Genomic DNA, 14,365 nt, shown 5'->3' on the forward strand with positions numbered 1-14,365 from the left:
GTGTGTGGGAAATTGCTGTGGCATGTTATTGGCCTTGTTTAGTGGCGACTCTCGTTACCGTTATGGCAACCAGAATATTTGCCTAAGCACTGCTTGGCATTCTCAAGTTTTCTCTCTGGTATGTGCGCAAACCAAATTGTTGTAATTTGTTATGTACAGAGTTATAAGCACAGTAGTTATGCAAATTACGACCATTGCCACAGCCACAGCTTCGCATCTCGTGGTGGTCGCGTTGCCAAACAGGCTAGAAACGAGCATCCGCCAAGTAGAGAGGAAGGAAACGGATGAAGGAGAGAGGGAGACAAGGAGTAGAGAGAGAGCATCGGATCGATCTTCTTGGCTGGCGCTGTGCCAGCTGGTTAAACGATTTATTAACTTCATTTCTAGATCATTAGATCGCATAACACGGACATTCATCACTTGCTTTTTTGCACTTTTTTTTTTGTTGCTGTGCACATTTCGAGATCGCGAGCAACACGCAAGTGTGCAACAGAGAGCAACTGTTGCTGCTGCTGCGACGACCAATCTCTAGGCTGCATCTCTACGCATGCAATTCACGCTCTGCACGTTGCACGTTGCGCGTTGCAGCTGCATTCAGTTCGGTTCGAGTCGAGTCGAGGCGAGTGAAGTCGATCGCGCCACCGATAAGAACAATCAACGCTTGGCGCAAACACTTGGCACTTGTTGTCTGTTGCATGCAACACAACAGCCCAGCAGCAGCACAACAACAACTGTGTCTGCACTGTGCCCAGTACTAACCCTACAAGCAACACGCCCACTTTGTGGTGCGCCACAGCGCCTGGAAGCTGTTTCGACTGCGCTTTGGAATGCGTTCAACATGCGTCGCTGTTTATACCAGCAACATTATAGGGTAGAAGGGTATTATAGCTTTGTGCATGCAGAAAATGTACGTAACAGACAGAAAGAGGTATCTACGACCCCATAAAGTATATATATTCTTGATCAGCATCAACAGCTGCGACGATCTAGCCATGTCCATGTCCGTATGAACATCTACAATAGATCTCAGAGGCTATAAGAGATAGAGATGTAATTTTTTTCGACAGCACTTGGTATGTTTAGTACTTTATGGTATGTATATTTTTAATGTATTACTATATAAATATACCAAATATATCATTCGGCATATCTAAGTTTTTTTGCGGTATATTATTTTGGTAATACTGCACTGTTTTGCTTTTACTCAAATCGGTACTATGTCCATATACCAAATAAATCCTTTGCATATTTTAGTATTTTTTGGTAAATTAATTAAGTATATTGCAATAATAATACCGCACAGTTTTGCTTTTACTTAAATTGGTACTATGCCAATATATGATACGTATACAGTATGATTTAGTATATATGTATCTGGTATATTAATTTGGTATATTTCAAGAATAATACCGCACTTTGCTATTATTCAAATTCGGTACTATGTCAATATACCAAATAAGCCACTTGGTATATTGTAGTATATTTGCGGTATATTAATTTGGTATATTTTAAGAATAATTCGGCAATGTTTTGCTTTATTCAAAATTAGTAGCGAGTATCTCACAGTCGAGCATCCTCGACTGAAGCTTTCTCACTTGTTTATAGATGCCCAGCTGCAGATAAGAGTGGAGAAACGCTATGTCCTGGCTTCTTTTGTTGTGTGGGGCGTTGTCGCTATTATCAGTGGAGCACGATCATTGTGATCTGAGCATCTGAGAATCAGAGTCCAGCACATTTGGGCCCCGATGATGCTTATCGCAAATGCCTCGCGTGATAAAATTTCGCATGAAGTTTCGCTCTGCGCACTGCGACTTGCAAAAATGGAAATGGACGTGATTGTGCTTGTGCTTGTGCTTGTGTTGGGATCTGGAAATGGGTGTTAACGCAGCAACTTTTCAGCTGTCTTTGGCTCTTAGCACCATGCGACTCTTGCGTGTAAGAATTTTTCTGTGAATTCTCGCCGAGATTTTAATCAGATAGATGTGTCTGGACATGGACCTGATGCTGATGCTGAAGCTAAAGCTAAAGCTGAAACTGATGCGTTCGCAGACTGAGCCTCGAGTCTACGGCCTAGGGGCCGACACTTTCGCTGTGAATTAAATGCTCATTTTCCCGACCGTTGCCCAGGCAGTTACTCTGAGCCTGATACTGCGACTACGACTGTAATAGAGGCCGAGGCACATTTTCCAGTCACGTCGTTTCACAGTTAGCAACTTTATTAAAACTAACGGCATGCCAAATAATTAAAACGCAGCGCACAAAAAAAAAAACGAGGAATTGCAAATTGCGAGACATGTAATAAATAGAATCATCAGCTTGCCAAGCACAGCAAAGACAGACAGACAGACAGACAGACGGACGGACGAACTGAGCAGACAGGTAAAGTCAGGGTCTCGGTCTGGGGCTGTCTTAGCGTCAGCATCGCCACCATTATCATCATCATCATCATCAACAACGTAGTCATCGTCATCGTCATCCACAGCATCATTATTTTAATTCACTTAGCAGCTTTGTAAGTTGGTTTTAGAGTTTTGGCCAAGTCGACAGCGCACAGCTGTGAGCTGAGAGCTGAGAGCTGTGTGAGCCGGTTACCAAGCGAACGCCTGACAAACCAATTATAAAGCGTGGATTTTGATGTGCACGTGTTAGGAATAGTCACTTAACACTGCCAGTCATTGATAGAGGCCAAAGCAAAATCAAGGCAACACCACCACTTTGAGATATACTCGTACTCTGATGGAACTGTTCTGCTTGAGCTCTTAAGCTGATCAGAATTTTTTCAGGTAGCCAGCCATTGCAGCTTCTTTGCTTTGCTTGAATTATGTTAAGCACTCTTCAATCGAGTTCATCACAAATAAAATACTTAACTGGCATTTTTCTCTATCAATTAAATACATCTTAAAACGAGAGGGCGATCGAGTGTTGTTACAAAATTATGATTTTATAGTATGTTACAAATTTAATTAACGAAATTATTTAATAATTTAATTGACTGTTATTTTACAATGGAAAAATACATACAGAAAAAATATATAAGTACATTTATTATTATTATTTATAAATACTTCAATTCCTGTGAGTTTATTATTATACTACAGCAATAAAATATTTGGCTGGCATTTTTAAGCAATTCAATAATCTTTAAACGAGAGAATGATCAAGTATTAAAAGGAAATTTTGGATCAACGCTATTACACAAAGATAATTTATCATTATTTTAGTTATTCTCGTTCAAGATGTTGGTAATAGTTATAAAAAGTGTCTCAAGGAACATGAAAATTTTAATGTTAGAAAACACATCTTGATTTCAAGAACATTTAGTATAAGACTTAAGACTTTTAAGACTAAATTCTTATTAATGAGAAGAACAAATCTTACAGTTTTACGACTAAAAATCTTAAACTAAATTTTATACAAATTTAGATGAACTACAGAATTTTGAAAATTTGTAGACTAACTAATCAATCTTCTTAAACTGTAATATTTGCATTCAATGATAATCTTTAATAAAATTCACTTACTTAAATCTCAAGATTTGTCATGCATTTCTGTCTTCTAAATATAAAAACACCAAAAAGTTCCTTTAATACCAAAAAGATTTTCGGTGAAAGCAAAACAAAGTATGAGTCTTCCATTATGAATAATTTTGAAGACATAGATTAATGACATATATTATTAAAAGTTCTTAAATTCTGAATAAATATAATGATTAAATAAAAAGTATATTGTTACACAGAAGAGATCCCAAAATCCTTTCAAACCGTAGTGTCTAAAAATATAAAGTGAACAAAACAAGCAGGTTATGAAATGAAATTTAAACGTCATTAGCAGCACAATGGAAAGTTGAGGAGGGGCAGAAGAAGAGGAGCTGAAAAAGTTAAATATAACTATAATTATGAGCTGTTAAGACTCTACTCGAGCAGACATGAAGATATCAATTCGCTTTGCTTGATTCACACCAATGTGGTTGGACCCTAGACTAACTACAGACTCCCAGCTGAAGGGTCTGACTCTGCTCTGCTCTGCTCTGGTCAGCAACACAGCAAGAGCAACCGCATAATTGCTGACTGCCAGCAGAGAAGAATGACACACAACCACAAATGATAGAGAAGGAGAAAAAGAGAGAGGGAGAAGCAACTGATTCTCGAGTGAAGATTGCTGTCAGCAGTCTTTCGTGGCCAGTTGAAAGTACTTATCTACCTTATACATAAGGTATATATATAGTTGAAGCTGACTCGCTTTTGGCTTTGGGGGTCTGACCCCATTCAATGTCATTAACTCGGCCCAAGGTCTGTTTGTTTTTGGCTTGTCAGCCGGAGTGGAGCGGAGAGCTTCGCAATTTTCGCATAATTGGCTGAAAATTATGAAATGTGACGAGGGGCAAGGCAGCTCAGCTGCGACTCTGACTGTGGCAAGATCGCCCACTGAACTCATTTGAACTGCTCGGCTTGTCAGCAGCTCGTTGTCCATGTCCAGCTGTTGTCAGAGTCTCTGATCTGAACCTCAACCAGGTTGCAAATGCCAACGCCCCACGGCAATGTCTTCATGTGGCACAAACGACAAACTCGAACTGTAGTCAGTATGTTAAACGTTTCAGTCACTTAGTCAACAATCTGTTGCATCTAATTGTGTTTGCAACAAATTACTCAATTCCGTGCAGCGGCGTCTGATCTTCAGATAGCAGATAGCAGATGGATATCGCCAGCCAAAGATTGCCAGCAGCATCCTCTCTAGCTATCTCCCTCTCTCTGTCTTTGTACTTGTCTCACTCTTTCACTCAGTCAACAGGTTTGACATAATTTTCACTTTAGTTTGTTTTTAAAGGCACAAATTTGCACGCAGATGACGATCGTTGAGAGAGTAACTCAATCCAAAATGAATCTCTTGATCGAGGATCGCAGATCGCAAGATTCGAGTTCTTCAATCTGCCATCTCCGGCCACTTTAGTGGGCGTGGCACACTTCCGCAAGCAATTTGCTGCGGTTCTTGGGCGGCGGCGGGCATAATGGAACATTTTAATGCTGAAACCGATGATTAAAATCAAAGCCATAAAAACAAAGAAGCCAGACAGTAAGGGAAGAAGAGGGGGGGGGGGAAGGGGTTGTGGTGCCACCGCGTTGCGTTGAGATGTCGAGAACGCAGTCGCAGTCAGTTGCGAGTCTGCAATTGCAGTTGCAAGTTGCCAGATAAATACGTTGATCAGTCGCACAGATCATCAACACGAACATGCCACAACAACAAGAACAACAACAACAACAACTGCAACAACTTCAACAACTGGAGACACGTCAGCAAAAGGGGCCATAAAAACGGGAGCAACATGCAACATAATTGAAAGCAATTTGCGGCTGACTGAGTCGAAGAGCGGAAGGGGTGCTGCTGCGTGTGGCAACTGCAACGGGAAGCGGCAAGAAGTGAGCGTCAGCATAAACATTACATTGATTGCCACGAATTCGAACTCTCCACACGTGTTGTTTGTCAATAAAGTTGGCGCTTCTTCAGCTGCTGCTGCTGCCACAAAGGGGCAACAACAACAACAACTGTCAGTCGCCTCAACGGAAGTCTCTTAGTTCCGGCTGCCGTTGATCAACTGCACCTGAAACACATTTGCTGCCACATGCCTCTTCTCGATTCCCCTCGTTTGTTTGTTACGCAATTGTGCAACGCCTTTCATTTGTATCTTTGGCCAACAATTTTTGGTTCTTTTGCCACTCAATTGCCGCGCAATGTAATTGCAAACATCTGAGCCACATCTGTTGCAAGTTTATTTCGATATTTCTTCTCGATACCCCAAATTGATTCAGATTGCCAACGAATTGCTCAATAGAGAGTAAATAAACTAGGAAGGGGGACAGCGAGTGAAGGGAATAAATAAAGTTAATGATCAATAGCAAAGCTTAAGAATCGTTTCTTCAAAAGTGGCAGATCAACATGCGACAAGCTTCAAATTATTAAGGTCAAATTCTGTTTAAGAACAGATATGATCTGTTCTTAGCAAAGAACTGAGAAATAAGCGAAAGATTGCGAAAAGTGACGAAATGGAGATAAAGCTCATAAAATGAATTGAAATGAAGAAACATTGCTTGCAAATAAAATAAAAAGGGAATTGAAGTAATGTCTAGAATATTTATAATATTAATAGTAAACATAATAAAATGAAATATTTACATAATAGAGTAATAACAATATTAGTCAAACGAAACCATATAGTTTTCTTTACTATTTTTATAACTAATAATATTAGCATAATTGGGAAAAAGGTATTTAGACATAATGTTTGTTTCGTTTTCAAAAAAAATTTAACGGGGTTTAAATTAAAGTTCTACCGTAATAAAATTAGATGTTTAAAGCTTTCATTTCAATAAATTTAGCAAGTTATGAAATTAATTTCTTTGTTACTATTTGTTTATTTGTCATACTTAATCAAGCGTTGAACATAATTACAGCTGCTGATGCCATTGACTCATAAAATTCTTAATATTTTCTTAGAAGATTTGATACTATATCTTAGTTGAGAAACATATTTCTAAGAATACAAATTGCATAGTTTAAGTAGTGCAATATTTGCTTTATTCTCTAGTATTCTATTTGTATATTATAAAGAATTTTATAAGTGGAAGTAATCAGGGTTTTTTATATCATAATTAAGTAAAGTATTGTATTAGGAGTAACTAAATTTACATAGTTTTCTTTTCAATGCTTTAACCAAAAATATTTTCATATGATTTTAAATGGTGTACAAAGTACATATACAGAAAAAATGTTTGTTTAGTTATTTTTAGTTTTATTTAGGGAAAGTCTAATTTATATTTAAATTAAACTTCCTTTGCAATAAATATAAAATCATTGGTTGATCTCTTTAAATGATTGTAAGCTTGAACTTGTTTTGCTTTTTATAGCAGTTGCTAACCACAAAGTAACAATAGAGTTAGCTATACTTAGTAGCGCTTCTCGATATGGTTGTCCATTTAAATATAGTGTAATCTCTTGTCGGTGGTTCTTTTTTTTAGAGAGAAATGCATGATTCATTGCACCCGATGTGTGTCTTTCAGTTGAGTCAGGGCGAAATCTTGTATCCAACGAATGTGAAGGTTGACTCCCAAGGGGTCATTTCGCTTAAGTCAAGCTTCGTTTGTGCAATGGGGGCTAAATGGGGGTCTCATATATATGTATGTTGTATTTATATATACACAGATGTAGTGAACACACACACACATCATGCAATATGCAATATGCGATATGCGGAGCAAAGCAACTTCCTACAGCTGTTGAAACTCTGCGAGCAGCCGGCCAAGTGCGTTCAATCGTTGCAGTTGTTCATCTTGTTGTTGTTGTTGTTGCTGTTGTTGTGCAAAACAATGAATGAATCGCGTTGTTGTTGTTGGAGTTTATCAAGTTGAAATTGCACAGTTGGTTGACTGCTGCCACAACAAACAACTAAACAGCCAGCGCAATAAAAAGCACTCAAAGTTGTAGCACTCGGTTCAGTAATTCTTTGGCCCCCAACTCTTAGGAACTAATGATTTGATTTCGAACCTCCAGCTGCTTTAGAAATACATCAAGTTGCCAAGACTAAATTTAAGTCGATTGCATCTTTTAAGTTTAGCTACTGCTTAGTTGGTTTTACTTTTCAATTCAATTTTTCTCAATGAACTTTTTCTTACTCCAAGATTTTGGTTAAAGTATAAGTAATCATATAAGGCTTTATATGGAAACAAAAGCATATAATAATAATTTTATTAGTAACTCATAACAAACAGTTCTACTTAGCTCATGCGTTTTTAACTCACTTTAGAGATGATTAGTTTCATAAACAATTGAATTTGAATTTTCGTTTCAACGATATCTTTTTTAGCTCCATTTACAAAAAATATTCGGTATTTTATTTCAAAACATTTTAAATTATATAATTTAAATTGTTAGCTAAATATTTTACTACATATATATGAATGTATTGGGCACTATCTATTTATTTTATGCTTCAACTTTTTTATTCCAAAAATTTCAGTTGACATGTTGGCTACTAAATATTTTAGATGCGAATATTCGACATGGTTTATTTTATTTTTGTTCTCTATTTTTATTTATATTATTGTATTTTATTTTATTTCTGTTTCAAAGCTTACAACTTTTAATTATAAGGTTACAATCTAAAATATGGAATTATTTTTGTTAGATAGCCATATTTATATTTTGTATAATACTTCTATTTTTATTTCTTTGTAAGAAAATCTTCAATGTTATGTATAGGTATAACTTAAAATGGAACAAACTTTACAATTTTTAATTGTAACTTAAAAGCTATGTATAGTTATAAATTTTAATTGAACTTGGAAATCAGAGACCTTAAATGTATGTATTTGGCTTTAATCTTTTCAATTCCACAATTTTTATTTTAGCTACAGCTTAAAATTCTCCAAAGCCAACTTTAGCTTTATAAATGATCAATAAACTCTTCTAGAATCAATTCTACTACTTTTGCTGAAGCTGTATGCCCTCTCTCACTTTCTCTCTCTCTCTCTCTCTCCTATATTATCATTAAGCTAAAATCTCCTTCGCATATTATAGTTAGTACATATCAGATGGAGCTACTGATTCCATATTTGAGTCCAAGATTAATGTTCTCGCACGCCGAGCTGGCAAGTGGTTCACTTTGGGCTGCGGCTGTGACTGCGATTGTGGCTGCAACCCTGAGGCAAGAGCGTTTCACTGTCAGCAACGCAAGGCAAACGAGAGGCGTCGTCGCAGTGTGTGGGCATGGCCAGAGGGGTGGCGAGAGGGGGGCAATTGGGCAGGCAGCTGTTGTTTATAGCAAATCGCTCATACGCCTCGTTGTGCGACGAAGCGTTGCAAATAGTTTATCGCGAGTGTGCGAATGTCTGTGAGAGTGTGTGTCTGTGTGAGTGTGCGTGTAAGTGTGTGTGTGTGTGATCAGTCAGCTCACCCACACAGCGACAATTCAAGTGCAGCGCTCATCAATAAAGTGAAATTTGTGTTGAATTTGACTGTGGGGCGAGCAGCCTTGTGACTCAATGTTGTTGTTGCTGTTGTTGTGCTTTGATGGACACATGCAGGGGGCACACATACATACATATATATGCATGAAAGTATATACGACAAGCAGCAAGCAGCTGAGGCAGCAACCGGACGCACGTGTTCATTTTCATTTGGCGCAGAGCGAGAAGCCAACGATAAACAGCAGAATCTTTGTAGACGCTGAAGGAGACGTTGAACAACGATGACGATGACGACGACGACCAGCGAACTGCGGAAATTATTCATTCAAGCGCTCTTTTGCTGTTGCTGCCACTGCCACTGACTCTGCCTCTGCCTCTGCTTGGTTGCCTCTGTTTGTTGTGTGTTTTTTATGAATTTGAAATTCATACAAATTGCAAGCGGGGCAGCGGAACACAAGCAGCAGCAGCAACAGCAACAATAGTCGAAGCTGTGCCACATGCGGGGGCAGCTATTGAAGCCACCCAAGCAGCGCCAACATGTCCGGCAACTAGCAACAATAACAATGCCCAGTTGTCCATCAAAAAGTCAGCGAAGCGCAACAAAAGCCCCAAATGAGTTCGTATTCGTCTAGTTTTGGCATTGTTTCAGTTGTTAACAATTTCATTTAGAGAGAGAGAGAGAGAGAGAGACGGGGGCCAAATGCCAAAATAATTGTCTCACATTGCATAACAAAAGGCCGCCAAACAACGTGGCCAAAATGAAAGCTCAGCTTTCACTCAAGGCAAGACTCAGAGCTGGGGCCTTGGGTTCAGTGTGATCCATCAGCAGCTGCGGATCAAAGACAATAAAACAAAAGAAGCAGCAACTCGAAAAAGAGCTACACAAAAAATATAAAACCCCAAAATACAATCCGAACTTCAAAAACACAAAAAAAATCGACATCAGCCCAACACAGTGTGCGGTTCAGTTCATGTTCATGGGCTGAGCTCAGCTCACAGGTGTGCACAATCAATCAACATGAGATCCCATTAAAGCGGCTGTAACAATGACTACGATAATCACGCTACCTCCGGCTCAGTCGCTGCCTCAGTCGCAGTCGCTGCCTCTGTCGCAGTCAACGTCAATTGGGGCCACGCACCCGCAGCACGCAGTCTGCGGTCCACGCAACAAGCGCGTTGATAGCCACACACAACATGAACAGCCTCGATTCCCAATGATTTTCTACTATGTCGATTTCTGGACTCAGACCACCGCAATGCTAATGTTAATACTGCGGCTACTGCTGCTGATGAGGGAAGTTAAGGAGGGGAGGGGGAAGGGGAAGGGCAGCAGTCTATTGTCTAGCTCCCGTTGATGATTGCTGTGTAACATTCCACAACTTAATTTGATATTTCACAGCGAAAACATTTTCATCTATTTTCAGCTGCGATCAAAGAAATCCATAATTGATATTCGGCTCGTTAATTTCGCATTTGGAAATTCCCCATAATAATCGGTAACTGATCTCAAACACGTACTCGTAATTCTAGCTACGATTTCGTCAATTTCTGATTCTACATACAATATTTGAAAAAAGTCTTCATGTTGATGAAATTTGGAAACAACATACAAATTTTTTCAAATTTGATTTTTTTCAAAGAGATTATTTTGATTGCGATTGGATAAAAATTAAAGAAGATATTTAAGAAATAATTTTGTATGGCAAGTAACGCCAACTGTAATTGGGCTTTAGCTGATTTTGCTGACAGTCTGTTATTTTCCTTACCTCTATGATAAAGCAAATATGGCCTTCGGTATATTTTAGCATTTTAGTGCTTTAATACCAAACATAGCCTTTGGTATATTTTAGTATTTTGTGGAATTTTATTTGGTATATTTTGAGAATAATACCTCCCTGTTTTGATTTAGTTCAAAATAAGTAGCTGGTATCTCAGAGTCGAGCACACTTGATTGCATCTTTCCTACTTATTATATTCATTCATTCATACAAACATTATATGTGAAACATCCATATAAATTATTTAAAATTTGGTTTAAAGTAGTGTGAGAGTGTGCATTTTGGTGTTCTAAAATGTTGAAACACTTATTCTTAAAAATAATTTGTATGCTAGTGTTGATCTAGATGAAACTATTACAAAATTTCAGACTGATTTCCGATTAAATTGTAAAGAAATGTAAATACTGTTATAATACTAAGAAGCAAGACTACAGTTTTTAATTTACAGTTAGTAATATAATAATTATTTTAATAGCAGCTGTAATACATATTTTGACTAGAATAGTCGTTTAGTTATCGAAAGTTTAATTACTTAATTAGTAATGATACATTGATTTCAAGTCGCATTGACAATAATATTTTTAAATACAAGTCAATATATATTTGTTTTATGTTTCAATCGTTTAAATTAAAGTAGTATTTTAAATGTATTTCTTAGTATGTGGTTTAATTTGAAGTGTAACACTTATAATATGACATTATTGAAAATTATAAAAAAATAAGATCCATTCTTCAAAAATTGAGATGCACATTAATAATATAATAATGTGTTAAGAGTAACACTTACTTACTTACAGAAAATCGTAAAAAAAACTAATATCCATTCTCCAAAAATTGAGGTAAGTAAAGGGTAAGTATTCAAATCTAATTTTTATAATATTAACATTTTTTTGTACGCCATTATTTTTATTGTGTCACTCAAAAGCACCTTAAGCAAATTAGTTATTAACTCTCAAAGGTATTTGTTATAATCATTATTGGTAGTCAAAACCTAAAACAATAGTTTTGTAGCTCATTATTTAGCTTGAATGGAGCTCGTTATGCAAATTTGATCTATTTTTTTGACACATTTAATTTCGTTTCCTACTCCAAAAATGAAGTCAACGTTTCCCAGCGACCATTTGCTATGAGTCCAATCAGTTGGGTTGAGTTGAGTTTCTCCCCTCACAGCCGCAACCCTGCAACAAAGTCAACAATATTGTCGCAACGTTGAACAATTTTAATTGGATATTTGTCGTAGGCTCCATTCCAAGTCGCCGCAAAAGCCACAACTCAGCGGGGCAAGCGACGGACAGACAGACGGACAGACAGAGGGACGGACAGATGGACGGACAGACAGACCGACAAGTGCGACTGGTCATATTTTTCTTAACGCTAAGCGAAATTAGCATATGAATAACTTTTGGGTGTTACATTCAGCTGTGAGTGTATTTGTGAATGTATTTGTGAGTGGTGCGTGTGGTTTTGTGCGTCTTGGATGGAAGTTGAAGGCGGCGGCAGGCATCAAAGCCGACCACACCAAGTGCCGCGCGCGGTGTCGAGTGGAGAGTGGAGAGAGAGAAAGAGCCGCAACATGTGCAACTGAAACTGAGCTAAAATTGGAGGTCACGTAGTTGTCCGGGCACCATGCAACGCCTTCATTTGGGCTCAGCCGCATGCCGCATAGTGCGGCACACATATAAATTACACAATGCAACGCAACGTTGAGTCGACTCGAGTCGAGGCGGCTGTAAGCGAAACCCAAAGCCAACAAATCGAATTGCAGCCAAGTCGTCGAAAGAGGCAAGTGAAACCCTGTAAATGCAATGAAATGGTTTTTAACTTTTGCAATTTTTCAACAACAACCAACTGCAAAAATACTTAAAGACCGCAAAGACCGAAAGAAAGACACAAGGCGTCGGCTTGGCAATAATATGGTTTTTGATGTTTAAACAAGGTCAAGCACTTGGTCTCCTCAGTCTCGGTTTCGACTTTGGTTTCGGTTTCGATTTGGGGTTTTGGGTTTGGCTCTTGGCGCTGCCTTCAAAGGTCTGCAAAGATGAGCAAACAAAGCGCAAAGCAAAGCAATGAAATCGATGTTGGCCCCTTGGCCCTTTGGCCTCCATGGACCAACCAACCAAGTCAGCGAAGCCATCATCAGCATTCGACATCCCAGCCATAAGCATAATGCGACGCTTCACGCAATTTTTGAAGCTTGAATCCGCTTTTAGGTTTTGCAGGCAATCGAATATGGAATGCTTTTTGGGCTTATTTACTTTACCTTTACTATATATACGATATATGTGTAGCATCGTGTCTTGGCTTTCGATTCGACATTTTTAACTTTGTTCTGCTCCGCATCATTCATTCACTTCAATTCACTTGGCCCGGTCGGGGTCCGTGGCCTTTGATTGCTTTTTTGGCGCTGGGGCAATAAGCGATTTGACATGCTTCGATTTGCGAGCAACCAGAAAATCCAAAGAGTTCACATCGATCAGCTGGAGAAGCTGCAGAAGGTTCACGCTCATATTAACTGAACTGTAGAAAATGCTGTCTTGGTATAAATTTGAATTCATTTCGATTTTTTCTTAGCCGGAAGTGCAATTTGAATCTTTACAAAGTTTCTATTATAAAATTGAACAAAACTATCATACGGAGTGAACAAACAATAGTTCTAAGCATCTGCAAACTAATTGACAGATTGTTTGAAAGAAGATTTTGACTTGTATATAACATATTTATAGTGAGCACTTTTTGTAAGGCAACAAGTAAGAAAGTTTCAGTGGAGTATCTCCATGACTATTTTAGGTATATTGATACTAGAACTACATTCAAAATAGACCATAGAGTGCAAAATATACTAGACTGTCAGCCAAAGCACTTAAGACTATGTAATATGTAAGCGTTTTTTCCCAATAAAAAAATATTTCTTAAACAAATTATGCAATTTTTATGCGATCGCATCATAACTTAGAGACTTTAGTTATTATTGAATGTACTTACTACGGGACTTATTTGCTTTAACTGACAATCTGGTATATTTTTAATACAATATGTAGCAATTTGCAAAAATTATAGTATAGTATAAATTATAGTATTTTGCGGTATTCGGTATTGATTCGGTATATTTTATAATTAATAATTTATAATTAATATAATTTTATAATTATAATTAATACTGTTTTGTTTTCATTAAAAATGAGTAGCGGGTATCTTACTCGACTGTATCTTTCATACATGTTTTTGTCTACATATATTTTATATTGAGGTTTTTGCAAATGTTTCGTCTTCTGTAAAATCGTATGAGCTTTTGTTTTGGATAGTACAAAATACGATCAATTTCAAAAATACTTTATTTATCTTTAATGAAAGTGCTCTAACTAAAATTATTATTATTTTCTTATTGATTAGAATACTATAACAATACATGTTGTCAGTTGAAGAGCAATTACTAAACTTTGAAGTATTAAATTTTTATATTGTAGCCTTCACATGATTTTAAGGAAATTGAAGCACAATTTAAAACAAATAGTGAAAATATTGCCATTAGGGACAACAGTTATTTAAAGTTAGTTTCAAGTTTCAAATAGTTTTAAGGCTGTTTTCATTGCTGCTGAATTCACATTTTCAGTATTAATAAGTTGTCACTCT

General features: G+C 37.4%; 1 long non-coding RNA gene across 1 annotated transcript; it reads right to left on the reverse strand.

The window, feature by feature from the left end:
- Positions 1 to 12,442: 12,442 nt before the first annotated feature.
- On the reverse strand, positions 12,443 to 13,375 carry LOC127565658 (uncharacterized). Its single transcript, XR_007954991.1, has 3 exons — positions 12,996 to 13,375; positions 12,596 to 12,938; positions 12,443 to 12,529 (listed from the first exon to the last, which is right to left on the reverse strand). It is a non-coding gene; the product is annotated as an uncharacterized LOC127565658 (long non-coding RNA).
- Positions 13,376 to 14,365: the final 990 nt, after the last annotated feature.

This window comes from Drosophila albomicans, chromosome 3 (assembly GCF_009650485.2).
Source record: "Drosophila albomicans strain 15112-1751.03 chromosome 3, ASM965048v2, whole genome shotgun sequence".
Classification (NCBI taxonomy): domain Eukaryota; kingdom Metazoa; phylum Arthropoda; class Insecta; order Diptera; family Drosophilidae; genus Drosophila; species Drosophila albomicans.